Genomic DNA, 27,186 nt, shown 5'->3' with positions numbered 1-27,186 from the left:
GCCCGGAGGCGCGCCTGGCCAGGCGGGAGAAGCTAAGGTCGGCGCCCGATAACGCGCATGGCCGGGCGTGAGATTGGTACTGAAGAGAAAAAAGGCGCGCCCGGTCGGGCAGTGCCTCGCCCGATCGGGCGCGTGTAATTATTAGGAGACGATTAGCGTCGTTTTAGTTTGTTTTAGTTTAGGATTTGTACGGAGTATAAATACTCCTCCGTAATACGATTTTAGGGATCTCTCTCTCTCTCTCTCTTTCTTTTACTCTCTTAATTGTTTTCTTAGATTTCTTTCTCTTAAACCTTTGTTTTTAATCTACTCTTAATTCCAGATTTATTTTGGTAACGATTTCTCTTCTCTTAATCTTAGTTGTTTATTTTATTCCTTTAATCATGTCTTGCTTTATTGCTTTGATTAGTTTAGTTTCTATTATGTGTGAGTAGTTTTCTTTCTAGGGTTTATGGGGATCCATAAATAATAAGAAGGGGTAATTTATTGTTGTTAATTATCAATGCTAGATTAATTTCCTATTGATTGATTTAATGCTCTGTGACTAGATTAGGCCTGATCTTTTATGCATGAGTTTGACAATATTGATTCGAGATTCGATAGATGAGAATTGATGATTAGGTCTAGTTTCAATAGGCAGGTTAATTTATAAATGGTTAGGTCGAGATTCGAAGGATGAGATTTAATACCGGTAAATTAACTGTGTGATTATAATACGTAGCGAAAGCCCTTTATAATCTGATTAATATATGCATTGATGAATGATTATTATGTTCTACCCTGGAACATTATTTATTGGTGAACCTATGCCCTACATCCTTTTATATATTATTCTCTCCTTATTCTTAATCTTCGTAGTTTAGTTTTACATTCAAATTCACATATTGGTTACCTAATAATCTAGATAATATTAGTTAATTAGGAATAGAAAGACTTGTTTCCCTGTGGAGTTCGACCCGACTTCCCTATCTACTTTAGTTAAAGGACTTAGGTATTTACTTTTGATTAGGGGATACGACTTTACCCTGTCAATAATAAAATAATTAAAATAAATTAAAATAAACAAAATGGCCAAAAAGAAAAATTAAAACCGAGAGAAAAGTGCATCGACTACCCAAGGCTAGAACCCTTGAGCACTCACACGCACGCAAGTGCTAGGCGCTTGCCTAGCAGCCTCAGCCTTGCGTGCTGTGATGTTGTTGGGCGCTGCTTGGCAGCGCGCACTCGATGCGCATCCAGCTACAGTTGCCTAGCACTGCTGCCACGCCTTGCATCCAACTCGCACGCCCCTCATGCACCAAGTCAGCACACAGCTCTTCGCACACACCTAGCACCACACGCACCAAGCGCAGCAGCCTTGTCCCTTGACAGCCACATGCGGGCTGTGCGAGCAGCCCAGCTGGCCGAGGGATGCACATAGCTATTGTGCCTTGGTTTGCGTGCTTGTGCCTCAGGATTAATTCCCGATTTTGTGTGACATCTCTAATCAATTCTAAATTAATTTAAGAATTAATTTCATTGAGCAAAAATGAAAATTTAAATAAGTCTAACTTAAAATAAAATTTTCAAAGTGCATCTAACCAAAATAATTCCCAAGAATCATTCTTTAATTAAATTGTTTTAACTTGGTGCAACAAAAATAATAAGAGGGCAATTCCTCACTATTAATTTAATTAATTTAAATTAACCTTGAGTTTTTGACAAAATAAGAGGGAGTTGGAAAAATGAACATAAATTCAATAAAAATTCCAACTTTAATACTTGTGAATCCTTGAAAAATTATATCTTCCAATATGAAGATAAACAATTTTTCTATCACAAAGATTCAAACTTTATGATTCCAATCAACTAAAAAATGATTAAATCAACAAGGTTTAACAAAAATTCATGGAATTTAGTAATATAAAGTTTCAATCACATAACATGATTAAAGATTAAATCTTTAATACTTGAAAGCCTCAAAGAACAACAATTTCACACTTAATGCAATTAGTTTGCAATTATGTGAAAAATAAAACCAAGCATTCAAGCACAAACTACTACAAAGTAATCATTCCTAAAGAAGTTTTAAATTGCATATAAAATATGTATTGAACCAATTACATAACCACCATAAATATGCAATTAATTTTAAAGGTTAGAAAGACTTAAATTTTTTCGTCAAAACGAAAAATCCCTCAAAAAGTGCATTTCTAGTCGTTTTTTGGCTGAAAACCGAGCACTAGAAGGTTAAAACCATTTCCAGAACGCCTTTTCCACCAAAAATTCACTATTTTTGGGTCGAAATCTGGGTTCTGGGCTGAAGGTAACTTAAATACGAGGTTAAAATAGATACTACGAGCTACTAATCTAATTAGCAACTTAAACCAAAAAAATTAAGCCATAAAAATAACCTTGAAAAAATATTATGATTTTAAAAATAAACGAGCGTGGCTCTGATACCACTGTTGGGATTTGGTAAGTCCAACTTACCATGGAAACGACCCCAACCCAAAGAACCACTCGCAATTAATAAAACCATAAAGCATAACAAATAAACATAAAAGGATAAAATCGGAATTTACCTTTGACGCGTGCTTCGCCCGACCTAATGGGCTCATACTTGAAAGCTTTAGCTCGGAAAATACCGAGCCTCCAACGGTATCCACCCATAAAGGACGAGCACCGACTTTTTAGGTCCGCTACCTTGGAGTTAGCAAGGTCCGACCAAAACCCGAGTGATTAAATGAGTTCAAAAGTTTTCACAATGGTGATGCCTTTTTAAGGCTCACTCAATTAAAGAATTCTCAAGTCATGCTTTGGCTATTTATAAGGAAGGATGGCTTGTGAATTCTATTCATCTTTCAATGTGGGACTTTTTCACAAAAAGATCCCACATGGAAAGATTGATGAATTAAATCCTTAGTTATATAAACCAAGGAACAAGTAACAAGTGTCACGTGGTTAGGTGAGGACCACTTTCCCACTTGGTCCCCAAAGCATTTCACATGCAATGTGAACTAACCATGTGTCACCCAACCTTGAGCCCCAAAATGGGGTCGGTTGGGCTATTTTATTTTTGCCCGTGTCCGTGACCCATCACCCCGGGTCCACGGCCTCTTTCCACACGTTCCGCCACCATGGCGCGTTGCCACTTGGCGGCTGCCAACGTGGCTACCGCGTGTGCTGCCACATGGCGTTTTGCCATGTGTGCTGCCACATGGCACGCACCTATTGGGCGCGCTTTCCTAGTCTTTCGCGTGGCTAGGATTTTACTTGTTACTTGAAGCTTTTTCCCGTCTCGCCAAATCCTAAATTTTGGCTCGACATTTGAGATTCTCCAACGCTCGGTTTCGACGCTTCAAGCTCGAATTTCCGACATCTAAATATTTAACACTCGGGCGACGAATTAATTTCTTCCGAATTAATTCGTCGAGTCGGTTCGTATATTTGCTTGGGTGTGACCCAAAGGGTTTAGTCAAGATTAAGCTGTAATATTAATTATACATTAATATTACTGATTGGAAGCGGCCTCCACCCAGGCATTCCGATCACTTGACCTTACTGAATATATTAGCTTTCTAATAATTCTGAACCCTCTAACGGAATAGTACACTTGTTCGAAGGACACCATTCCTTTCAAATAGAAGATTGGGGACTAGTGTTGGTTGCACTACTTGCAGTTATTTTTTTGACACCTAGTCTGATGATTCAACTTCCATGAAATAACTGGTGGAGTTTGAAAGCTTGCAGACTAGTGCGATGTCAAAAATAATCCACTGTCATCTACTTTCTACCTGATCCTGATCCAAATCTTGTTAATAAACTCTATCTGACGTGTGACATGTTAGTTTTCCATGGACTATAGAAACCATTTCACTTCATAATCTTGATTATTTCCTGTAATTACTTTTTCTTATTTGCTGTTCAAAACTTGAAAACAAAATGCACATCCATTGTTACAAAGATTAGTTTAATATAAGATGATCTTGTTATTAACAGGTATCGATAGTATGGTTTATGGCAAAGGTATGAAGATTTGTTTCCTGATAAAGATTTAGTTTATACTGTTAATGTTAGCAACTATCAGAAAGATTGGTTCTTTGCTCATGTTACTAGGTAAAATCTCCAACCCGCTTTCTCTTGTCCTCTGATCATTTTATACCATACTAGTTGCCTAAAAATTATTTACTATGCACTCATCTTTATTTATTTTTCTGAAGTACACTTTTAATGATCAAATGCACAACATTTTGGAACAAGACTAGACGCGTTCTGTTTTTTGAAGGCCGCCTAACCAAATAGCTTTGATCTAACTCTTCCAGGAACGTAAGCAACATGTATCAAGGAACAACATGGCAAACCAAATTCCAACTAGATAAACTCATCTCCTCTGGAACCTATTACTTGAGACTATCATTTGCTTCAGCAACTAATTCAAAGTTAAAGGTATCTAACAAATGCTAGTCTATGTAACATCCCATCCTCTGCTACAATTCTACATTTCTAATGCACTAACTAATTCATATGTGCATCCTGCGTAACATGTTACGATTAATGATCGACGTGAAAATCCTCCGTTATTCACAACAGGACTTGTTTAGGGTGAAAATACCCTAAGACACGTGGCCCAATAAAGGCTTGACACGTGTCAATCTTTCAACGGTCTGCAAAGGCCCAATCCCTTTGCGACACGTGTCCCTTATACCCTAATTGAGGTACAATTCTCCCTTACTATAAATAGTAAAGGTAGACCTCATTTATGGAGATCACACATTAATTGCAACCACACAAAAAACCAAACAAAGCCCAAACCTACTGAAACGCTCTCGAACCGAGAAGCTTTTATTGTTCTTATTCCACTTCGAAAAGATACTAACTTAATCTTCGGAGGCGGAACTCCCACCCCCATCCGGAGTCTCCGTTACTTGTGCAGGTACAGGCGTAAGAAGGAAGTCTGCTAGGAAATTGTAACTCTCCCGAAGGACAATAAAAGACCCCCAAACATCAGGCGCCGTCTGTGGGGAGAGTACTTTCTAGATGACATCTGAGCCTATACTACCTGGTAAAGGCAATCTGCCTACTGGGGAGGTTGAGGTCCATTCGGACCAAGATACAGCCGATAACTATGACTTGGAAGCCTAAACTGCTGCGGATGGCTCTTTAAGGACCAAGAACACCCGTTCCAAAGATAAGAGAGAACGGGAAGGGAACCAGGCGGCTCCTAGCAAGCCAACTAGGGGGCCGCTTGGGTTAACCTCTACCGCTGGAGACTCCCCAGTCTCCAGAGATGAGCTCATGAATATGATGATGAGCTTCAAAGGAGAGATCAAAGGCCTTCTGGACTATACAGCCGGCCCCCGTAAGGGTCAGGCGGAAGAAAGGCGTCACGGTAAAAAGACAGCCAAAACAGTAAAGGGTAGAGCATCTACCCCGCATCCGAAGTCAAACATGCCGGCTAGGCTCTTTGATTTCTCAAAGATGCACACTCCTATAGATGGAGTCAGAAAGCCCGTCCGGCACATTCAGCCGGATGGAACCAAGAAAGTCTATTCTGACGCCCGGACGCTCATCCAAGATAAAAAGACTCAGCGATCCGAGTCGGCATCAACATCGACCTTTCGAGACAGCTTCAATGCCACCTCAGGAAGGCACTCGAGAACAAACAATGACAGCCGGACGAGCGAGGTTTCCGCTCGATCCGGCCCCCATATGATCCAACCGGCAGTGCATGGAACACCGTATACGCCCTTTGGATCCCCCTATGCACAGGCAGGTATTTTCGGGGGGCAGCATCAGCCGCCCGTCCAGCCTATGGACTGGCAGCTCCGGCTGCTCAACCTTGGGGAACAGCCAACGACGTTCTCCAGAGAAATCACCGAGATGACCCAGCCGTCTAAAATCAAAAACGTGTTGGTAGGCGCCTACGACGGTACCACCAACCCGGAAGATCACCTTATGGCATACACCAACCTGATGTATTTGCAGGGTTTGGATGACGCCGCATGGTGCCGGTGCTTCCCGGCTACGTTGAAAGGGATTGCTCAACGTTGGTTTGGTAACCTCCCAGCCGGATGCATCAATAATTTCAGGACCTTGGCCTACTGGTTTACGTCCAACTTTTCTATGAACATCCCTGCCAAGAAAACAAGCCTTGATCTAGGGGCAATACAACAGGGAGACAAAGAGGGGCTCCGGTCATATGTTAGGCGGTTTAACCTGATGAGGATCCAAATCCATGGATTGTCTGATGACGTTGCCTATACTGATTTCTTCAAAGGCTTAAAAGATGGATCAACTTTTAAGTTTGACTTGGTTAGGAAGAGGGTCTCCACTCTTCACGAGGCGCTCATGAAGGCGGAGGCCTACATTCAGGCAGTGGAATTGTGTGCTGTTAAACTTCCAACGGATTACAAAAGATCCGATAAAAAAGAGAGTCGGCCTACCCAGTCGGCCAAAAAGGAAGACAAGAGAAAGGGGGTATGGGCGGCAGACTCATCCGGACAACCTTTCCAGAAAAGGAAGAGGTCGGATCCGTATGTGCCAAAGTACGAGTTCAACAAGGACTGTGCCTCCATTCTCAACGAAGTAAAGGACCGGTTGAATCTTGAAAAACCGTCTCCTATGAAGAGTCCTCTAAGCGCCCGGGATAAGAGCAAATATTGTCTTTTTCACGAGGAAATTGGCCACGACACTGAGGGTTGCTTTAGCCTCAGGCGGCTCTTCGACCGGCTCGCTGATGAGGGGGCTCTCAAATCTTATCTTTCCAAGTCAAGGGGTACTCCTAAACAAGCAAGAGGACCACCCCCAAAGAAGACGGCTACTCAATCGGATACGGATGAGGAAACCATCCTGACCATAGCCGGTGGATTTGCGGAAGGTGCGCCTACCATCCGGGGCACAAAAGACAACATTCGGAAACTGGTCAACTCAGTGGATGAGGGCCAGTCGTCTGAATATTCATTTCCGGAAGTTAACATCTCCGAGAGAGATAGGGGCGAGGTCAGGCGGCCTCATGATGACCCCATAGTCATCGAGTGCAAAATCGCCAATCAAAGAGTTGGCCGGATCTTGATTGATACCGGGAGCTCATCCGACCTCATCAGCTACCGGTGCTTGGAGAAACTCAAGTATAAGCCCAGTAGCATGCTTCCGGCCTCATACCCTCTTGTAGGTTTTGGGGGAGGAGTAGTACATCCGGTGGGCATGATTGATCTACCCATCCGGTTCGGAGAGAAGGGTAAGGGCCGGCATATGGTTGTCAAGTTTCTTGTTGTAGAAGAGCTGACTGCCTACAATCTGATTATTGGCCGTCCAACCCTTAACCTCTCAAAGGCAGTCATCATCCCATCTCTAATGTTGGTAAAGTTTGAAAGGGATGATGGCACAGTCGGTTCCTTGAGTGGGGACCAAAATATGGCGAGAGAGTGTTACCTCTCGGACATCAAACCAACGCTTGACACAGGCAGTCAAGAGAAAGAAATTGTTGAACTTGACAACTGTGATCAAAGCTTACCGGCTACAAAGCCAGCCGGTAAAAAGAGGAAGGCGGACCAACTGGCGCCTGTGAAGGAGAAACAATAGCAATCACTGTCCGGGGAGAGGACAAACGTCCTTCGCCCTCAGCCGGCTGGAGAAATAATTGATGTTGTCCTTGAAGACAGCCGGCCAGACAGAACCATCAAGGTTGGAACGGCTGCGTTTGAAAGTTTGGGATCAGATTTGCTCCTTTTGCTGAAGGAGTTCAAAGATGTGTTTGCCTTTGAAGTAGAAGAGATGCCGGGTGTAAGTTCGGATCTTGCTGTACATAGACTCGCTGTGGATCCTAAGAAGAAGCCGGTCAGGCAAAAGAAACGGAACCATGGCGAGGAAAGGTCCCAGGCGGCAGCAACCGAGGTCAAGAAACTCTTGGATGCTGGATTCATCCGGCAATGTTACTACCCGGATTGGGTAGCCAATGTCGTTCTTGTGAAAAAGCCGAATGGAACCTGGCGGATGTGTGTAGATTACACGGACCTCAACAGGGCTTGTCCAAAGGATAGCTACCCGCTTCCAAAGATAGATCATTTGGTAGACTCTACAGCCGGCCATGCCCTGATGAGTTTCATGGACGCCTATTCCGGCTTCCATCAGATACCCTTGTGGAAGAAAGACCAAGAGAAGACGGCTTTCGTCACAGATCAAGGGCTATATTGCTACACGGTGATGTCGTTTGGGTTGAAGAATGCGCCTGCTACTTTCCAGCGAATGATGAACTCGGTCTTTTATGATCAGATTGGAAGGAACGTGGAGGTGTACATTGATGATATGATTGTCAAATCAAAGTTGCAGGCGAATCATCTAGCCGACCTCCGAGAAACTCTCACCACCCTCAGACGGCATAAAGTCATGTTAAATCCAAAAAAATGCGTCTTTGGAGTTGAGTCCGGGAAGTTTCTTGGATTTTTGATTGATCAGAGGGGCATAGAGGCCAATCCGGACAAAGTACAGGCGGTGATTGACATGCAGTCGCCACGTACCGTTAGGGAGGCTCAAAAGCTTACCAGTTGCCTGGCGGCATTGGGGAGATTCCTCAGCCGGTCAGGTGACAAGTGCCTGTATTTATTTCAAGCAATCAAAAAGAGGTCAAGGTTTGAATGGGGTGAAGAGGCTGAGGCGGCATTTCAACGGCTGAAGCAACACCTGCATTCTTTGCCAAGATTGGTGAGTCCCCTACCCCAGGAGGCTCTCTACATGTACTTGGCCGTCTCGGATCACTCCTTGAGCGCCGTCCTCCTTGCTGAGAGAGACGGCAATCAGCTCCCGGTATACTTTATCAGCCATGTCCTCCGGAATGCTGAACTTCGTTATCCCATGATCGAAAAATTCGGTCTGGCTTTGTTCAAAGCAGTCAAGCGGCTGAAACCGTATTTTTTAGCACATCCGGTGACCGTTTACACTGATCAGCCGCTCAAAAGGCCTATGACCACTTTAGAGTCATCCGGAAGAATGATTAAATGGGCTGTGGAAATCCAAAGCTTAGAAATCACTTTCGAACCCAGGCGAGCAGTGAGGGGTCAGGCGTTTGCCGACTTCATCGTTGAAATGACAAGGCCAATACAGCCGGATAAAACTGATCAAGTTTGGAGGGTTTATGTAGACGGGAGCTCTACGCTGAATGGTTGCGGAGCGGGTGTAATTATTCACTCTCCGGAGGGGGACAAATACGAGTATGCTCTACGATTCAAGTTTCAAGCTTCGAATAATGAAGCTGAATACGATGCCCTGCTAGCCGGTATACGCATGTGTAAGGCAGTCGGGGCAAGGAAAGTTGATGCCTGCTCAGATTCCCAACTCATCGTTAGCCAGTACAACAGTGACTACGAGGCCACCCATCCGGTGATGATTATGTATCTACAGGCGCTCAAAGAGGAGGCTGGGGCATTTGATGAATTCAACCTAAGTCAAGTACCCAGATCCGAGAATAATCAGGCGGATGCACTATCCAAACTTGCATCCTCCGCCACATGTGATACGCCTAGATCAGTCTTCTGGGAAGTCATGGAAAAGAAAAGCATTGAACATGACCCCATTGGAGTTCTAGATCGAAGCTCCACTTGGATGGACCCCATCCGGAATTACTTGGTAGACGGCACTCTACCGGAAACCTCATCCGAAGCAGCTGCTCTTAAAAGACGAGCATTAAGCTTCGCAATGCACAAAGGTGAACTGTTCCGGAAGGGTTACTTGCAGCCGCTATTCAAGTGTGTTACCCCAGAACGGGGCAAGGAAATACTGGAAGATCTCCACGCCGGCTTCTGTGGATCTCACATTGGCGGGAGGACCCTCGCCAAAAGAACCCGGCGGCAAGGATACTTTTGGCCTACACTAGAGGCGGATGCATTAGATCTGGTGAAAAGATGCGACAAGTGCCAGAGGTTCGGCCGGCTGATAAGGCAGCCAACAACTGATTTGACAGCTATTCACAGCCCAATTCCCTTTGCAAAATGGGGCATGGATATTTTGGGGCCATACACTCCTGCCCCAGGCGGCAGAAGATACATTTTAGTGGCTGTTGATTACTTCACCAAGTGGGTTGAGGCCGAGGCGGTAAAGGGCATCAAAACTAAGGATGTCATCTCCTTCATTTGGAGAAATGTCATCACCCGGTTCGGTGTACCAATGTCAATGGTCTTTGACAATGGCCCCTAGTTGGAAACGCCTGTCCTAAAGACTTGGTTGCAAGATCAAGGGATTTCCCACTACTTTGCATCCGTTGGCCGTCCGCAAGCAAACGGTCAAGTTGAAGCTTTCAACAAGCTCATCTCAGGCGGCATAAAGAAAAAGATCGAGAAGGCAGGCGGGCTTTGGGCAGAAGAGTTAACTCACGTTCTTTGGTCCATCAGAACTACTGAGAAGGGGTCAACCGGTGAAACTCCATTCCTTATGGCATATGGCACAGAGGCGGTGCTTCCCATTGAATTATATGAGCCAACACTTCGAATCATGTTGTATGATGAAGAGGCAAATTGGGAAGCCATGCGCCTGTCTCTGGATACTCTTCCAGAAAGAAGGGGCAACGCCGCCTTGCGTCATGAAATCTACCGCCTTCGAATGACGAGGGCCTACAACAAAAGGGTGCTTAAACGCCCCCTCAAAGTTGGAGATTTTGTATTACGGAAGCTTGAAGCAACCGGTAGGGCATACGAACAAGGGAAACTAACCCCAAACTGGGAGGGACCCTACCGGATTTTTGAAGAAGTTAGAAACGGCACATACCGCCTGGAAACCCCAGACGGAATGCGGCTGCCTCGTACCTGGAATGTAGATAACTTGAAAAAGTACTACTTCTAAGGATTGAAATGTGAAAGCATATAATTTCCATTCATACAATTGTATTTGCACCTGTCTAGTGCAAGAACACAGACGGAAGAACACTTGTTAAAACCACTGCTCCAAAAAGAGCAGTCATCCGGTGACACCCATCCGGGTGAATCACTGAAGAGAACAGCTCCCTTCTGGGTGGAACATTGTTCTAGCGATCCAATAACTCAAACGGCGTTTGTCTAAAACGATTTTGCAGCCGTTAGAAATGATCCTTTGCATCTAGGATTCATCCGGCAAGGACCCAAAAGAGGTCCATCCGGGTGAATCACTGGAGAGAACAGCTCCCTTCTGGGTGGAACATTGTTCTAGCGATCCAATAACTCAACGGCATTTGTCTAAAACAATTTTGCAGCCGTTAGAAATGATCCTTTGCATCTAGCATTCATCCGGCAAGGACCCAAAAGAGGTCCATCCGGAAAAATGAAATTCCTAATGGGCCACCGTAACCACCTAAACGGTTTTACATTCCATCCTATATATAATTGTACCAGACGGGGCAAGGTTAGGTCAGTCACTGACCCCCCATCCGGCTTCCATGAAACGACTGCCAGTCTACTGTTGGGGTAAACAGGTAGCCATTTCAGGGGCATATTGTGGTATCTCTTCTTCATCCGGCATATATAGAACGGCTGAAATACTTGTAAAAATGCATAAATAAAAAAAAATGCTAATAATAGAGATAGCAAAACCGACTGTCGGTTAATAGATTAATATTAATCTAATTGAAATGTTAGCCGGACCCCTGTCCGGGAATGATACATCGAAAATACACGGCACGCAGGCCGAAAAAAAAAAAATATCAATCTTGCTGTTGCTCTTGTTGCTGAGGCTGCTCCAACCCTTGAGCTTGCCCAACCTGAGTCTCAGCCGTCTGCTCTTGCAGCTGCTTCGGCTGGTTTCCCATTGGCACCCCATCCGGCTCTGACCCTAACCCCTTCTCAGCCCACTCGTCGAAAGGAGGAGGGGCAGGAGTGCCGAGTACTCGAGCTTCATAAACTTCAGAAGCATACAAGTAACGGAGGTTGAAATAGTCAAAGTCAGAGTCCGGATGGATGAGGCCCCAAGCCAGCTTCATGCGCTCCTCGTAGTCGGCTTCATTCTCTAAAATCAGGCGGCTGAGTTCCTCGTTCAGCTCCTTTTTGTGGGCCGCCTGAATATTAGTGAGTTGGACAGTCAGCTCGCTGTTCTTCTGGCGGAGGTTGGCATTTTCCTTGTCAGCTCCTTCCAGAGATCTGAGATCAGCCTGGAGGTCCTTGACCTTAAGCTCAAGTTCATCAACTTTCTTCTTGGCCTCATCCCCAGCCAGCACAGCCTCTTTCAGTAATTCCTCCTGTTGCAACTCTCTCTCTTTAGTTGCCAAATCATATTTAATAGTGTGAAATTGACTAACGTCAATTAGGTCAAGGGCACGCTTCTGAGCGTCTCTTACCTCCTCTTGCTTTTTACGCAAGGGGACTCGGAGCCCGTCCACTCTCAGCATCACCTATGGTACCAACCGGAAAAGGAGTTGGAACTAATGATGATAATTACTACTCATCCGGCAAAAGCAGAGCTTGAGACAAGCATAGGGCATTCGGGTTATTTACCTCAGCAAGAAGAGAGTTGATGCGATCCAGGTTAACCTGGTGTACAGCCGGCACCGCCTCCTTTTCAGAACGGGTCAGAGTCTTGACCATTCTCTTGGCGTATTGGTTGTAGTCGGGCCGGCTGGTAGAGTCATCTGCAAAGGAAGGGTTATCTGTCAGATACTGGGCATAGGCGCCGCCTATATTCATGCGGCTGCCAGAGGAGCCCCCAGACTGGCTTGCTTGAGTTTTGACTCTCATATGCCCAAGCGGCCAGGGGGGGTCAAAGGCAGAGGTTTTACCTTGTTCAGGCTGTGGGGTGCCATCCCCCCCAGCCGCATCTGAGCCAGATCCCATCCGGGTCTGGCCCGCCGAAGCACTCGGCGTTAGCTGCAGGCTCTTCCCTGCAGTGGTTGGCCTGGCAGGGTCAGACGTCCTCTTTGCAGGACTAGCTGCCAAAGGTGGACCCGGCAGCCTTGGAGCTTTTGAAGCCGGCTGGGGTATCACACCAGCCGGTCTTTTGTGCATGCTTGCTAGTGATTTTGGCATGCCTTGGGTTCCACCCTGAAAATAGTCAAAACAAAGCAATCAGTTAGAAACAAAGGCAGCTCATCATATGTCATCCGGTAAGAAATGGAAGAGGTTTTACTCCAGCATTCTTGGCGGCCAGTGCCGCCTTCTTCTCTTCGATTTGCTTCTTTCTCAGCTCAATAGCTGAGAAGGCAGGTGTCTTTTCAGGAGGCACCATTCTTTTAGCTTTACCTGCAAAAAAGGGAAATTCGAGTTAGAGCGTGTACGCATAATCAGACGTCAGAATATCGGATGGGTTAATGAACCTACTCTTTTTAAACATTGAACTTAGATTGCAAAGGGACAAGGACTCGTCCCTGAACCATTCCGGGAGGGGTACCCAGAACTTTGGGACGATGATTTCACTACCGTCCTCCATCAGATGGGTCGTTTTGAGGAAGAGACCCGTCTCCATTATTTGGTCCCAGGCCTCAGACGGCACTTTCGGGAGCGCGCATTTTTTGCCCAGCAATGCCGGGTGCTTATTATACCGCCGCAGCCGGTGATTTAGGGAAGTGGAAGGAGAAGAGACGACATAAAATTTGCTCTTCCAGTTGGTCCACTTTGATGGCTTCTCCAAAGTCATCATGTATTCTTGGTTGGTGGTAAGGGTGTACCAGGCATTCCACCCACCCGGAGCCCGGCTGAGGTAATGCATGTGTGCAAAAGCCTCCCAACTGGGGTTCACCTCCTGCAGCTCACATGCGGCAATGTACCCCAAAATATTGACCCAAGAGTTAGGAGTCAATTGCCATACGCCCAAGTCATACCCCAGCAATATGTCCTTGATGCAGGGGTGAAGGGGGAACCGGAGGCCTGCTTTGAATGCCGCCACATAACAGCCGAAAAAAATCATCGGTATGGTCCAAGTCGTCCGTCCATACGACGGCTGCATTAACAGGCGGGACTCTTATTTCCCAGTCCTTCCCAACTGGTTTCCTTTTAAAAAGAAAGGCAGGAAGGGTTGCAGTAAGGGTGACCACGTCTCTTGCAGACATGGTCATGTCAGTCGGATCCCCCTTAGCCGGCCATTTGTAGGCCTCCTCAACAATAGGCTCAGCCTCCTGTGCAGGGGCTTCAGATTCGGACCCAGACCCTTCTCCAGCAGATTCATCGCCGGATCCTTCGGCATTAGAATCAGAGTCTTCTAATATGCTGTCACCCGGTGTGCTCGGACCACTCGGGGAATCTTGACGAGTCCCCAGGGTTTCTTCCAAAGGAATTTCACCAGACGGTCCTGCCGTCTGGTCCTCGTTTCTGGGATCAGCCGGATCTTCGGCTGCGTCGTCGGACTTGTAATCCGGGTCAACTGCCGTCCATCTTATCCGAGCCATTCTGTCCTGCACATGAACAGAGACGGTCGGATTCGAGGTAGGTGAAGGTTCGCCCAAATACCCCCAGACGGCAGTCCCAGTCCTTGACTCAGCCGTGCCTGGTGACCGCCTGACAGCAGTCGTAGGCTGTGCCGAGTGTATAATTGAAGGGTCCATATCCTATCTATGCAACCGGAAAATTAACAAAAAGAATTGAAAAAGGGTGCAGACGGTACCTTTGGAGGTTGGAATTTGCTGAGATGGTGGCTTGAAACCTACACAGGCGGAAATCTCCGAATGTGTTTGAAGCTGAAATAAAGAAAAATAGATCAGACATGTTTAATTGGAAGCTCATTTAAAAGCCCCCCAAGCGGTGGAGTCCCGGATGAGGGTTAGCAGAGATGGGCTGGAAGCTGCTCAAACGACCCCCATACGGTTAAACGCCGGATGGGGGCAATTTGAAACAAAGTTTGAGCCAAGGAAGCTCAAACGACCCCCATACGGGTAAAAGCCGGATGGGGGCTATTTGTATGTTTGAGAAAAAGCCAGGGCTGCTCAAACGACCCCCATACGGTTAAATGCCGGATGGGGGCAATTTGAATGATGTTTGAGAAAAAGCCAAGGCTGCTCAAACTACCCCCATACGGTTAAATGCCGGATGGGGGCAATTTGAAAGATGTTTGAAAGCAAAGGTTGATCAAACCACCCCCATACGGCTAAAGGCCGGATGGGGTTACTTATGACTAGTCTGAATAAAAACAAAGTTGGCTCAAAGGGATCCCATGCGGCACAATGCCGGATGAGAGTATATTAAACATCCCAGACGGCAAAACGCCGGATGAGGGGGATTTTTGGACTTGTCCCAAGCCAGCCCCATGCTGCAAAATGACGGATGAGGGCATTTTACAACTAGGGAAATATTTCAAAAACCTCACACGGGAAATCCCGGATGAGGTAGGGGTAATTCAGAAATTTTGGACAAAATATACCCAGGCGGCAAAATGCCGAGTGAGGTCCTTAATCTAGGGGCAAAAAGAGGGAGAAAGCAGACGGTACCTTACTAAATCCGCACTCAGCCGGAAGGCAGATGTCAAGTTCTTGCGAAAACCGGATGCTCGAAAGTCATGAAAGAAGCAGCCGGTATCAGAGCTTCTTCTCAGGAAATTTTTGAAAATTAAAAGTGCGGAGGAAAGAGGTAGCCACCCTACTTATAGAAAGAGGCAGAAGGCGAACAGTCACCTTCTGCACGAAAATTTGAAATTCAAAAAAAAAAAAAAAAAAAAAAAAAAAGAGGGGGGAAGCAGACGAACCGTCACTTACCCCATGCACCCTACGTCTGTCACAGATGACACGTGAGTTTGCCACATCTCACCTGTGAGGGGCAGATGTTTAGGGTGAAAATACCCTAAGCCACGTGGCCCAATAAAGGCTTGACACGTGTCAATCTTTCAACGGTCTGCAAAGGCCCAATCCCTTTGCGACACGTGTCCCTTATACCCTAATTGAGGTACAGTTCTCCCTTACTATAAATAGTAAGGGTAGACCTCATTTATGGAGATCACACATTAATTGCAACCACACAAAAAACCAAACAAAGCCCAAACCTACTGAAACGCTCTCGAACCGAGAAGCTTTTATTGTTCTTATTCCACTTCGAAAAGATACTAACTTAATCTTCGGAGGCGGAACTCCCACCCCCATCCGGAGTCTCCGTTACTTGTGCAGGTACAGGCGTAAGAAGGAAGTCTGCTAGGAAATTGTAACTCTCCCGAAGGACAATAAAAGACCCCCAAACAGGACTAATATGGCACGACAATACGATTATTAGGCACGACATCCATGGACTATATTGGCTTTACAATGTGACCATACCAGGCAGCAAGTTAGTGCAGAGAAATAAAACCATTTTCTTGACACAAGTTTGGGGTCTTAGTCCTTGGAGAGGCAGTTTGTATGACTACATTTGTCTTGAAGCTCCTTTGCTAATTCCTACTAATTCTTTGATTAGTTTCAAATTCATTGATTATGCATGTAAATATACAATTTAAACACAAATTTGTGGGAGATAGGTGATTGGATTAGCTCTATTGAGCTCAAAGGGATATGATAGAAGAGAGATTTACATTAGTCTCTAAATTTTTGGCTCTTGTTTGCTAAATTTTTCAAATGTTTGCTAACTTTTGCTCAAGTAGTAGTAAATTAGTGAAAATTGAAACATTACATAAGGCACACATCATCCAATTTTTAGAACATTCAAAGACAAGATTTAACAAGATGTCTATGATGCACTTAATGATTTCAACTTCAGCCTTAAATTCATACTCTCCTTCCCCACTATTAGCTCATCAATTAAGTTAAGTTATAATGTATCTTAATTTAAAAAAAAAAAATATACAGAGTATATGCTCAAATCCCAGTCAAAGTGCAGCAACTACCACTCCAAAGATTTCTAAGCAAAGAATATTATTATGAACAATACAAGGCTAGGGTCAAATGATATTTATGCTATTTTGCAGAGCTAAAATTGAAATTTATGTAGCAATGTCAAAGTAAAGCTAAACAACTCAATAGTAAATAAAAATCTCAAAAATAAAGTAAGTATAAAATTAGCTTCTATTTGCCTCGACCACCCTACAACACACTACTTGGCCAACCCCCTCCTCACCTAGGCTACAATAGCTAGCAACATAACACCATACCTCTGCTCAATCAATTAAACTCAACAAAACTGATTACAAAATGCAAAAACACAAATTAAAACAAAAATAACAAAAAAACCACAAATTTTCGACTATTTAATCTGATTACAAAATGCAAAAACACACATTAATCAAACAAAATATAGCAAAAAAACCCTAAATTCAAACTTGAATTGATTGTAACCAAATCTAGCAACTTAAACTAAATCGAGAAAATTCAACATACTAATAAACTGAAATTTTCATACCTACACAAAAAAAGAGAGAAATAGATGAACAAAAGCAATGAAATCGAACAGTGACGGAAAAAAAAAATCAAAACTTCAAAACGCACAACTAATTCAATCAAAAAGAAAAATTCAAAAACTTACTAATAGAAGGTGAAGATCCAAGAGCAAATTAAGCGAATTTAATTTGCGAAGAACAAAGAAAAAATTTGCATCAGAGAATTCAAAGGATGAGAGAGAAAGCATGAAGAAGAGAGAGAAAATGAAAAAGAAACAGTGAATATTCTTGGTAATCATTCGAAGAGACTAATTTCTTATAATACTAATTTACCAAAATGTCATTACTATGTTAAAAACGCGGACGAGATCTTAGTCGTTGTGAGTCAAGGGCTTAGATTAGTTCCTAATTCTCATTATTCACTACATATATATATATATATATATATATATATATATATATATATACATATATATATATATATACATATATATATATATATATACATAATGTATATATATATATGTATATATATATATATATATATATATGTATATATATATATATATATATATATATATATATATATATACTAGAGGAGGAATCCGGTAAGAACCATTCTTAAGTTCTTCTATAAGAACTCTAGTTATATAAGAACCAATCTCAGCCGTAGGATTGAGTTACTTTTTTTTTTGTTGCAAAGGATTGAGTTACTTTTGATGGTTTAGATTAAAACAAATATCCACCCTCAAACCCCTAACCCACCATCCAAAACTTTCTCTCTCCTCACACTTTCATACCTCTTAACTTTCTCTCTCCTAAAATACCATAATCGAACACAAATTGCTGCAAATTGAAGTATATGTGTTCAAATTTTGCATAAACAATCTATATTGCTCAAGTTAGGTACGTATTCTTTTTCGATTTTGTTCAAATATCATGAATTTTGCATTATTTTTGCGAAGTTTCGAATTTTGATTTTTGCAAATTGATTTTTTCGATTTTTCTGATTAGATTTTCATGAATTTTGCGAGTTCAAGTCGATTTTTAATTTTTCTGATTAGATTTTCAATAATTTTCGGTGATTTTAGGGTTCAAACTTCAGCGCTTTTAAGGCTGGAATTTTCAGCGAATTTATGGTTCAAATTTCAGCGATTTAAATGTTCGAATTTCAACGACATTAGGTCATTTGAATTTCAGCGGTATTAGTTTATTTCACCACTTGTCTTGATTATTGTTGTTGTTTTTTTTATATTTTTTGGCGTCATTTTACCATTTTTTTATGTGATTTATGTGCGGTTTTATTGAATAATTTTGTTGTGATTAATTTAGTTGGCGTGTTTGTATTTTGAAGTTACTATGTTAATTGAGATTTGAGAATAATTTATATTAGAATTCTGGGTTGTGCTAAGGATCGAGAATAATTTGGCTACTTATTTTGTAATAAGGCCACATTATCGATTCTTCCAAATAGCGTTGATTACAAATTTTGTGAACAATTTCTGATTTAGTTGTCTGCCATTGTTGCGATTTTCTTGTTTGAGATTCTCTCTTCTTCATTACAACTGTCGTAATCTAGGAAAACTCAAATGAAACATGCTTTTTAATTGGATATTATCATCAAACAAATGATTTGAGGGGTGTGGATTTGAGATGTGGTGTAGGATGACAGAGGGAGTGGTGAAGGTTAAGTGGCTGAGCAGCAGGGGAGATTGATTAGGGGTTTGTGTGGGCTGCTTGTTTGACTTGAACTGGAGCTTCGAATTCAAACCATTTGACTATTTGAATACTGGAATGTTTGGTTTGGATAGTTTATTGTTAGAGTTCATTCATATTAGATTGAAAATAATATTGAAGAATTTACTGTCGGTTGTGGAAATAGGTCCATTCATGTAAAAATAAGAGTATTATGGTAAGATTTGAGGTTAGCACTTTTGTAATAATAATAGTCTTAGTAGTAGTTTGTGTTGGGTAATTTCACTAATCTGTGAGCATGTGTATTGTGTTGGGTAATTGAGAGTTATGTGCTATAGTAGTAATGGAGACATTTGAGTCTCTACATGTGATTGTTTTCCTCCCCTTGTATGGGAGGGGTGGTGATCAATAACAAACGGCGAAAACCTATTAGCTCAAATGGTAGAGCACTATGCAAATGTATAAAGGATGTAGGTTCGAATCCTACATAGGCAAATAATAATGAAGAGCATAGGAAATAACTTTTGAACATATGGAGAAAAATTAGAACATAGGCTTTGAACATAGGTTTAGAACTTAGGAAAGAATACTTTATTATGTGAGAACCCTTTATGTTCTAAATTTGTTTCCTATGTTCAAATTTTTTTTTATGCTTATGTTCTAATATTTTCTTATGTTCTAAATTTTGTTTTCCTGTGTTTTAAAATTTTCCCATATTCTAAATTTTTCTGCTTATGTACTAAATTATTTTCTTTGTTCTAAAAGTTTTCTGCTTATGTTCTAAATTACCCTATGTTCTAAAAAAATTTCATCTTATATTCTAAATTTATTTTCCCTATGTTCTAAAATTGTTACCTATGTTCAAAAAAATTTTATGCTTATGTTCAAATTTTTCTCTTATGTTCTAAATTTTATTTTCCTATGTTTTAAAATATATATTTGATTTCTGTTGTAAAATTTTTCCATGTTCTAAATTTTTATGCTTATGACATTATTTTCTATGTTCTAAAATTTTTCTGCTTATGTTCTAAATTATACCCTATGTTCTAAAAAATTTTATCTTATATTCTAAATTTATTTTCCCTATGTTCTAAACTTTTTTCTATGTTCTAAAGTTATTTCCTATGTTCAAATTTTTTTTATGCTTATGTTCTAATTTTTTTTATGTTCTAAATTTTGTTTTCCTATGTTTTAAAATTTTTATTTGAATTCTGTTTTGAAATTTTCCCATGTTCTAAAGTTTTCTCCTTATGTTCTAAAATATTTTCTATGTTCTAAATTTATTTTGTTTAGGTTCTAAATTATACCCTATGTTCTAAAATAACTTTCATCTTTTGTTCTAAATTTATTTTCCCTATGTTCTAAACTTTTTTCTATGTTCTATTTTTTTTCTTATGTTCTAAAATTATCTCTATGTTCTAATTTTTTTTTTTCAACGTTCTAAATTTTTCCTATGTTCTATGAATGAACCTACATGGGATTCTCTAGACACCCATTTGTGTCTCCACAAAACCAAACCCGGTGATGGGTATCTTTCACGTCGAATCATAATCGAATGAAGCGAAAGTGTGGAAAGTTTAGTGTTGCGGAAAGTTTTAATTTTCTTTTCTCTTCTATATGTTTTTGAAAACTTATTTTAATAAAACAGTCAATCCAGATTGTTTGGTCCATGATATGGGTCCAATAGTAGTGTAGTTGAATGGGCTTGGCAAGAGCTTTCCAACGATATATTATAAGACCAATTCCGATGAATATTGAGGAAGTTATGACCAAATTACCAAACTAGGCTCGGTTTGAGCCTTATATGCGACCCAATGATCTAGGGAAGGGCCTAATATGATTTATCATTCCTAATGTAATTAGGAATGGTTTTAGATTCTTCTAGAAGGTTCTTTTCATTCCTAATTCAATTAGCATTGATAAATTGACTTTTGTTGACTTTTCAGAGTTTTAATTAAAATCAAAGAACATTTTTTAGGAAAAGATACGATTTTATCCTCCCGTACGGCAAAATTTATCTGATTTTAGAAAACGTGTCAAAAAACAGGATTGGCGCCTAACGTCAGGCATTGGCGCCTGGCGCCAATGGCCAATTCCTGGCGCCAATCTCGTTTTGCGTGCGCCAGACTCTGTTTTGTTAATTTTATCTTTTTTGCTGATTTTCTCTATAAATAACGTATTAAAAACTCCGTTTTCATTCACCAATTCTCATCAACATTCATCTATATTCACCTACAACCAGTTTTCAATTCTCTTTCATTCTCTTTAATCATTCGCTAATTCTCATCAAATTTCCTTAATCATTCATTCATCTCTCTCTTTCCCTTTTTCTAAACTAATCTTTTATATACAAAATTCCGCATTCATTGGATCTAGAAACACCTAGCCATATTCGAAGTTGCCTTCTCCCTAGACGTGAAAGGTTTAATTTCTGAGGGTTTGGTCCCAAATCTCTATTTCAATTATTTAATTTAACTGTTTTGTTTATTATTTTCCTTGAAGTTACTAACGTGTGTATTTTGTTATTAGAAATAGGTACGAGGCATCAAAGTAAGTATTTTAATGGTTTTTATTGATATTATGATGAAGAAATCATGTTTAAATTGTTATTATGATATTCCTAGTATCATGTTTAGGGAAAAGGTTATAATATCAAATATGCTTATTATGATTCCTGCGATGCTTCCTATGTTCTTCTTAATATTTATGATTGTTAGTATCATGTTAGGGTTAAAGATTTGATTTTTATTGCTTAGTGACATGCTAGGGTTTGTTATTAATCTTGTTAGTATCATGCCTAAGATCTTGCTATTTTTATTATGCTTTAACATGATTTATGATTATTTTTTTATAATTGTTTTGATTGTGATTATAATTTTATTATTGCTATAATTGTTATTATAATTATTATAATTACATGATTATTATTATTTTGATTATTGTTATGATGATTATTTTATTTATGATGATTATTACTTATTATTATGTTGCTTGATATTTATTGTTATTGCTTGATCACACCTTTTTATGCATGTTTAAAAGGAATTGGTACTTGTAATCACGCTTAATAAGATAATTAATAATCTTGTTTAGGGTTAATTTGATTATAATTCAAGTGATCGCCAATAATAGATTTGTTTGTGTATTATATTCAACCAACATAGATAAACAGGTTTAGGGTTAATCCTATTGATCGCATGTTAGTCAAAAAGCGCACATGAATACGATCTGAATAAAGTACAGGCCTATTATTAGGGCAGGTTCAATCTATTTTACGTTGGATTTGTACCTTCATCCCCGAACCCTTATTTGGTTCTAGACCTTATGGAGTTTGATTAGGGGATTTTGCTCCTACCAATCGGAATGCGCCACGTGGGCCAATCAGGACCTGCCAAGTGTCCCCTAGTTGGAACTGTCAGGGCTTGCCACGTGGCACGCGCTTATTCGTCCACCTTGGACCTGTTATGTCACGACATGTGGCATACTCCATGCCTAATGGAGAAACCGGCCACCCAGGCCCAACTTCCGAGGGAAGCCCAATCGGCCCTAGGTTTACCTAAACCTAGGATGGGCACGTTTCCCAAGGTTATAAATACCTCCCTTAATCCTCATTAAGGAAAAAAAAAACAGGACGGAAACGTTACGGAACACACTAATAACCGGCTGATCTCGCTAACAAAGCAAATTACCAACATTAAACACTCTCACCTAGAGAGACCTTATTACTTTAATTTCCGCATTAATTACTCCTTAATCAGGTACTAACTTGACCGTTGGAGGCGGAGCTCACAAGAGTCTCCGTTATTTTGCAGGTACAGGCGTCCGGTTCAGTCTCGGAATTGTAACTCTCCCGCAGGACATCAGAAAACCCCGAAACAATTGGCGCCGTCTGTGGGGAGAGTACTTCAGAGATGGCATCCAAGTCTGTACCGACTCCTGAAGAGAGGCGTCCCCTAGACGAACCTCAAGTTCAGTCGGACCATGACACCGAAAGTGAATTTGAAGTTGAAACTCATACAGCTTCAGACGGGACCCTAAGGGCCCGACGTACCCGTCATACCGAAAGGAGGGAACGGGAGAATCTTCAAACAGGAAGCGAGCCAGCAGGCGCACCGCCTGTTCGGCAACAGCCGACTGATGGGTCTGCTCCCATCACAAGGAACGAACTCATGACCTTCATGAGGGACTTCAAGGGAGAGATTCAAAAGTTGATCAACAAGAAGCCGCCTGCTTCAGTCAAGGAGCAGTCGGCCAAGAAACCCTCCACTTCACTGAAGAGGAAGCCAGTTCAAGGGCGAGAGGCGACTCCTCATCCTAAATCTAGGAAGCGGGAGCCACCTGCCCTTGATTTCACAAAATTCCGTTATCCTACAGGAAATAGGAAACCGGTTCGTCATATTCAGGCGGACGGGTCAAAGCAAACATTCACAGATGCTCGGCTACTGCTAGAGCAGAAGAAGAGTGATCGATTGTCAGAGTCGGCTTCTACTTCAGACTTTCAAGACAGTTTGCGAAATGCCTCGATGAGGCATACTCAGTCGTACCATGAGAGTCAGTCAGGCGGCACCTCCCGTCAGTCCGGCTTTCATAGTGCCCAGGCGGTACCAAACTTACCATTTGTACCGCAACAGTATTTTATGCAGCCACCTCCATTTGGTGGACCTACAGCAAAAAACGTCCAACCTATGGACTGGCAGCTACGGTTGCTTAGACTTGGTGAACAGCCGTCGGCCTTCTCTAAGGAAATCACTGAAGCAGCTCAGCCGGCCAAAGTAAAAAATGTACTAGTAGGCGCCTATGACGGCACTACTAACCCAGAAGACCATCTGATGGCATTCACCAACCTGATGTACCTTCAAGGGTTGGATGATCCCACTTGGTGCAAGTGTTTCCCAGCGACTCTCAAAGGAATCGCACAGCAATGGTTCGGCAGCCTGCCGACTGGTTGTGTAAATAGCTTCAGGACGCTTGCTTACTTATTTGCCTCCAACTTCGCCATGAACATCCCTGCGAAGAAAACGACCCTTGATTTGGGAACAATTCAGCAGGGCGAGAAGGAGGGGCTTCGTTCTTACATCAGGCGGTTTAACCTGATGAGAATACAGATTCAAGGGTTACCGGATGAGGTAGCTTATACCGACTTTTTTAGAGGTCTCAAAGACGGGTCTACCTTCAAATTTGATTTGGTTCGAAAAAGGGTGGCGACTCTTCAAGAGGCCTTGATTTAAGCAGAAGCCTATATACAGGCGACTGATCTGTGTACGATAAAACAGTCGGACGGGAAAAGGTTCGACAAAAGAGAAGGACGACAGAAACAGTCGTCAAACAAAGATGAGAAAAGAAAAGAGGTCTGGGCGGCTAATTCCTCTAAACAGCCGGCCTAGAAAAAGAAAAAAGAATTCAAACCATACTCCCCAAAGTATGTGTTTAACAAGGATAACCAGTTTATCCTAAAAGAAATAAAGGGACGGATCTCAATTGAGAAGCCGGTCCCCATGAAGGGTTCTGCAAACAACCGGAACCAAGATAAAATCTGTGCTTATCATGATGACGTTGGTCATCACACCAATGACTGCATCAGTCTCATGCGGTACCTAGACCGCCTGGCTGAGCAAGGTGATCTTGACACTTATGTCAAGAAATCTACGGGGAACACTTCCTCAAAAAAGCTGTCGGCCAAAAAGAATCAACAGGCCGACAGGTCCGATACAGATGATGCAGTCGTCTACACCATTGCAGGCGGCTTCTCAGGAGGCGGCCCCACTATTAGGGGCAACAAAGATAATATAAGGCGGTTAGATGTAAATTCCGTTCACCAAGGACGGCCGTCCAAATATACATTTCCTGAGAATGTCATCACTGAAGAGGATCTAGGAGGGGTAAGGGGGCCGCATGACGACCCTCTCGTTATTGAATGTAAAGTGGCCAACCAGAGAGTTGGCCGAATCCTCATAGATACCGGGAGCTCCTCAGATCTCATCAGCAGCAAATGTCTGTCGAAACTGAAATATCAGACTGACTGCATACATCCGGCCTCCCACCCTTTAATAGGGTTTGGAGGAGGAGTCGTCCACCCACTGGGACGAGTAGATTTACCCATTCGCCTGGGCGAAAAAGGGGAAGGACGACACATGGTAGTCCGGTTCCTAGTAGTAGAGGAACTCTTGGCCTACAACATGATTCTGGGTCGACCAACCCTGAATAATTCCAAGGCTGTTATAATCCCGTCTCTTATGTTGCTCAAGTTTGAGAGGGATAATGGAACAGTCGGCTCCCTAAGGGGAGATCAGAGGATGGCCCGAGAGTGCTATCTCTCGGATGTCAAGCCCACTGTTATGGCCACTGGGTCAAGTGGTGAAAAAACAGACCTTGAGAATGTCAAGGAGAGTGCGCCTGTTCAAGAAGCAGGCGGCAAAAAGAGAAAGGCGTCCCAGACAGAGTCCGCAAGAAAAGCGAGAAAATAGCAATCATTGGCAGAGGAGCGGCCGGATGAGTTCCGCTCTCAGCCGGCTGGTGAGCATGCGGACCTGATCTTAGACGACTCACGTCCTGACCGAACAGTCAAAGTTGGGACGACTGCTCTGAGAAACCTTGGTGACGACTTTCACAACCTATTGAAAGAATACAAGGACATCTTTGCATTTGAAGTCCATGAAATGCCAGGCATTAGTCCTGATCTGGCGGTACATAAACTTGCCGTGGATCCGAAAAAGAAGCCGGTACGGCAAAAGAAGCGGAACCATGGCGAAGAAAGAAGTCAGGCGGCAGCCGCCGAAGTTAAAAAATTACTTGATGCAGGGTTCATTCGGCAATGTTACTTCCCAGACTGGGTTGCAAATGTGGTGCTTGTTAAAAAGCCAAATGGCACCTGGCGAATGTGTGTCGACTACACAGACTTAAACAAGGCGTGCCCCAAAGACAGTTACCCTCTGCCTAAAATTGATAACCTGGTCGACTCAACAGCCGGCCATGCTTTGATGAGCTTTATGGACGCCTACTCTGGTTTCCATCAAATTCCTTTATGGGAGAAAGATCAGGAGAAGACGGCCTTCGTCACTGATCAGGGGTTATACTGTTACACGGTCATGCCGTTTGGTCTTAAGAATGCCCCGGCCACTTTCCAGCGAATGATAAACACTGTGTTTTTTGATCAGATTGGGAGAAATGTCGAGGCATATATTGATAATATGATTGTCAAGTCTAAACTTCAGAAAGATCATCTGTCGGACCTCCGAGAAACTTTCGCCACACTCAGGCGGCACCATGTCATGCTCAATCCCAAGAAATGTGTATTTGGAGTTGAGTCTGGGAAATTTCTCGGATTCCTTATCAATCAGAGAGGAATAGAAGCGAACCCTGAGAAGGTGCAGGCGGTCATTGACATGCAGTCGCCTCGTACCATCCGAGAGGTTCAGAAGTTAACAGGTTGTCTGGCGGCCTTGGGAAGATTTCTAAGCCGATCAGGCGACAAATGCCTATACTTTTTCCAGGCAATTAAGAAAAAGGCAAGGTTTGAATGGGGGCCGGATGCTGAGGCCGCCTTCCAGAAATTAAAAGTTCACTTGCATTCCTTGCCGAGGCTGGTCAGCCCTTTGCCCAAAGAGGTTCTCTACATGTACCTGACCGTCTCTAATCATGCGTTAAGCGCTGTTCTCCTTGCTGAAAGGGACGGGTGTCAGCTCCCGGTCTACTTTGTCAGTCACGTACTGAAAAATGCCGAGTTGAGGTATCCCCTAGTGGAGAAATTTGGTCTTGCACTCTTCATGGCTGTTAAAAAATTGAAGCCCTACTTTTTGGCACATACAGTCGTCGTGTATACAGACCAACCTATCAAGCGGCCGCTGACCATCATGGAGTCGTCAGGCCGAATGATCAAATGGGCCATAGAAATACAGAGCCTCGAAGTTACTTTCGAGCCTAGAAAAGCAGTGAAGGGGCAAGCCTTTGCTGACTTTATTGTAGAGATGACTCGTCCTCCTGACTCTCAAGTTCCAGACAAAGTATGGAAGGTATATGTGGACGGAAGCTCTACTTCAAATGGTTGTGGAGCAGGCGTCATATGTCAGTCGCCAGAGGGTGACAGGTTCGAGTATGCTCTACGCTTCAGTTTTCAGGCTTCAAACAATGAGGCAGAATATGAAGCTTTACTAGCCGGGATCCGCATGTGCAAGGCGGCAGGGGCAAGAAAAATAGACGCCTGTTCCGATTCACAATTGATAGTGAGTCAGTACAATGGCGAATACGAAGCAACCCATCCGACCATGATCAAGTATT

At 42.6% G+C, this 27,186-nt stretch overlaps 1 pseudogene; it reads left to right on the top strand.

Annotated features, from left to right (window-relative positions):
- The window catches only part of LOC110700085, a 66,779-nt pseudogene extending 49,187 nt beyond the window's left edge, over window positions 1-17,592 (top strand).
- The last annotated feature ends 9,594 nt before the right edge of the window (window positions 17,593-27,186 follow it).

The sequence above is a fragment of the Chenopodium quinoa genome, unplaced genomic scaffold (genome assembly GCF_001683475.1).
Source record: "Chenopodium quinoa cultivar QQ74 unplaced genomic scaffold, ASM168347v1, whole genome shotgun sequence".
Lineage (NCBI taxonomy): Eukaryota > Viridiplantae > Streptophyta > Magnoliopsida > Caryophyllales > Amaranthaceae > Chenopodium > Chenopodium quinoa.
Note: the sequence above shows the minus strand (reverse complement) of the source record. Positions and strands in the feature narration are given on the sequence as shown.